The following is a 3,404-nucleotide window of genomic DNA, read 5'->3' on the forward strand; positions in this document are numbered from 1 at the left end:
ACTTGGAACTCACCTGTAAAGACTCACCTACGGAAATTCACTTGTGTACATACTCACCTCGGGCACACTTACCAGGACGTCTTTGGATCCTCACCCTTTCCTCCACATCCTCGGATTTCTCCTTGCCTGTAAGAAAGAAACAAGAAATTATTCTATGAACAACACCTATCCATTAAAAGAAAAGTCATTAACCTCTTACCTTATTCTGTTCCAGATCTTTCCCGATGAGCATCACCTCTTCACTGTAGATAAAATCACTTACCCTTTTATAACTGCCTCTTGTGTCCGTTTACCTCCTGACTACTCACTTTCGACTACTTCCTGGTTTCTGATACATAGAAACAGAATTTTAACACATCCTCTTATAAATGCTGAAAAGTATTACATTTACAAATGACTGACTGTAAAACAAACACTATTAAAATAAAAGTAAGAGAGTTTTAGTCACTGTTGAGTAGCTGCCATGTTGAATTCTGAACTTTTTGGTTTGGAATTTCCACTAAAGGGGCTTTCCAGTTCAAATTTATGACTTGGGTGTCTGAAATTTCTTTTTCACAATACAAATGGGCCACAGAAAAAGTAGTCGGCAAAAATGCAGCAAAATGCTGATTCACATGTCCAATTTTGAACCCTGTGTACCTCCACCTAGTCATTTAATTCATTGAATTAAAAGGACAATGCATGTTAATCAATATTCTATAATGGTTGGATGCTGTCACTTTATGGGTAAAATAATTGACCTGCATTATGGGAGATGTAGTCTATGGTCAATGTTGGCTTATTTTAAGACAATAATGCATCGTTGCAGCTCTGGCAGACCACATAAAATCCTGTGGCGGGCCACATTTGGCCCGCGGGCCTTTATTTTGACACATGCATGTTCAGGAATTCATTTCAGCTACTACCAAAACTATTTTAGCTCAAAAAGTGTAAAAATGTCTGACTTACAGCCATTTTTTTGTGTCCGTTAAAGTTAATAAGCTTTAGTTTCTCTCTTGAATTGGGTTGACTCCAAATGTTAATGAGCAGTTGATGTCCAATGATTACTTTTTGAGAGTTTCATTGAAATTAGTCCATTGGGTCCTGGCATATTTTGCTAACACGTAGACACACAAATAGACATGAGCAAAGACATATAGTCTGGTTAAAGACACAATTTTTTTTGTAAAAAAAATAAAATAAATGGCGATTTGTATTCAGGGTGAATGTAACCATGTCATGTCAGAAAGCCAGGAAAACTTGTTTGTAGCATCAGACAGGATCAATCTGGGGGAATGCCCAGTGACCCAACCAGTTCAGGCCAAGCTCAGCTCATTAGCCTGGAATGGTGTAAAAGAACCCTTTGACCTTGTTGCTCAAACTCTGCCAGTCTTCATGTTGAAGTGAAGTGGGCCCGGTCAAGATAAATGGTGTTAAAGCAGCAGCTGAACAGTGACTGGCCCCTGCTGTTCACAGCACTCTGACCAAAGGAAGATTCACATCAGCTCATCCATTTTATACAGACATTATTTTAAATACAAATCTGCAATAGAGCCAATGCTTTAGGCCATTTTTTGAAACGATACAGTATCTTAGTTTTCTTAAATGTTTTTTGTGTTCCTTTGTAAATACAATTTAGTTTTATGGGCTTTGCCATAGATTACATTCTCTTTTTATTTATATTTTACACAGCATCCCAACATTTTTGGAACTGAGTGTTCTAATTAACTCAAGCAACTGAGTGATTAGGGAAGTAAAAGAACAGAGAGGACATGCTTGTTTACCTGCATTTAATAGATTAGGTGCTGATCATACAAAACACCTCTGTTCCTACTGGCAGATCTGAATCATTTGGTGAAAAAATACATATTTGAGCTAGCTAAAACATCACCTCTGCTGCAGTAGAACATGAACTCATAAGCAGTCAAGAAACACCATCTGTCCTGCTAGTACAATAGCCATTAGCCAAAGAAACCACACTTTAGCTGCTCCTCTGCCAGCGACCAATTTGTCAGCCTGAGCACACTCCAGGAGGTCCGCTGAGTGCAACAGAGTGCATCAAAAAATAATTAAACCCTTTTTCTGGGGTGATGATGCAAGCTGTAATTAATTGCCTTTGCAGTCAGCAATGTTCATTAATGTGACTGCCACGATAATAATGCTTTCTACCAAAACTAGAATCTTTTGTTATGTTTCGGGCATCTCACTGCCCCTTTCCGGGTGCTGCTCATATGACCCTCTGAGCCTCCCACTGACCTCTAAGCAGGGTTTGTAATGAAACCAGTCTGGATTTAGCGCTTTTCCTGAGCTTATTTCCAGATTTTAGAGGGTGGAGGGTTCACACATTTAACCGTTGTCACCATTAACCTTTCAGTAAAGTGTGACATTTCTCCTGAGACAGCTTAATATGAGCCCCTCTGAGGGCTTCAGAAAACCTCTAGTGTCTCTCTGCCTCCTATGCAGACTAAATGTCATGGATCAAAGAGGCTGCGTGGGCTGTGATACACACTAAGAACCAATCAACTCTCTGCTGCACTTCGCGTGTCCTCGTGAGGAAATGTTGTCTTTTTCATCTGTTTTGTTCAGGTTAACAATCAGATCAGAGGGTAGCAATAAACATAGAACCAACAAAGCATGGTGGGTTCGACCCGTCATTGGTCCATGTGATCACATGTGAAAGTGCAGATTAAAATGAACCTGCACAGATTATGATGTTCATTGTTAGAGGATTTCAAGTAGAGGAAAAAAATCTTCATAGCAAACTGCATATAAATAAAAGAAGGTCTACAAATGGTCCTTTTTAAAAAAAAAACATTGGAACTGTGAGACGTCTTTGAACAAGAATAAATCAAACTCACACGGAAGGAAAAACACACAGAACCAGTTCAAACTGAGGATGAAAAGCTTCCCACTCCTTTTCAATGTGTTTAACAATAGGTGGTCATTTAAAATTAATTTCTGCCTGCCTTCGATGGCCGTGGGCAATCATAAATAAAAACTTGTGTATGTATGTGTGTGGGTGTTTATTTGTATGCTTTTTATTTGTAAGGTAGAACATTGAACTGCCATGCTGACTGCTCCCAACTAGTGCAGCTTGTTGCAGACTTTAGTAAAATCTGAAAAAACAATGTGTCGTGTCACAAAAATAATCTGTGCAATGACAGGGTTTTAATAATATGTTCAACAGAAGGCAACTGAACTTTTATTTCTTATTGCCTTTTGCAGACCTGTCACCTCTCATACAAAGGCTTCTGATTGGTTTGGAGTTTAAGACTTAACGTCATTATAATGATCAAAACTAGATACTGCATAGCGGTAACATATGACCCCCACATGCAGGAATGCACCGGAACTCAGAAGTCTTTATTCCTGATAAATGTCATGCTACTAGGTGCATCCCAAAATCATAGTGGCTTGGGAGGGGG

The sequence above is a fragment of the Austrofundulus limnaeus genome, unplaced genomic scaffold (genome assembly GCF_001266775.1).
Source record: "Austrofundulus limnaeus strain Quisiro unplaced genomic scaffold, Austrofundulus_limnaeus-1.0 Scaffold12, whole genome shotgun sequence".
Taxonomy (NCBI): Eukaryota; Metazoa; Chordata; class Actinopteri; order Cyprinodontiformes; family Rivulidae; genus Austrofundulus; species Austrofundulus limnaeus.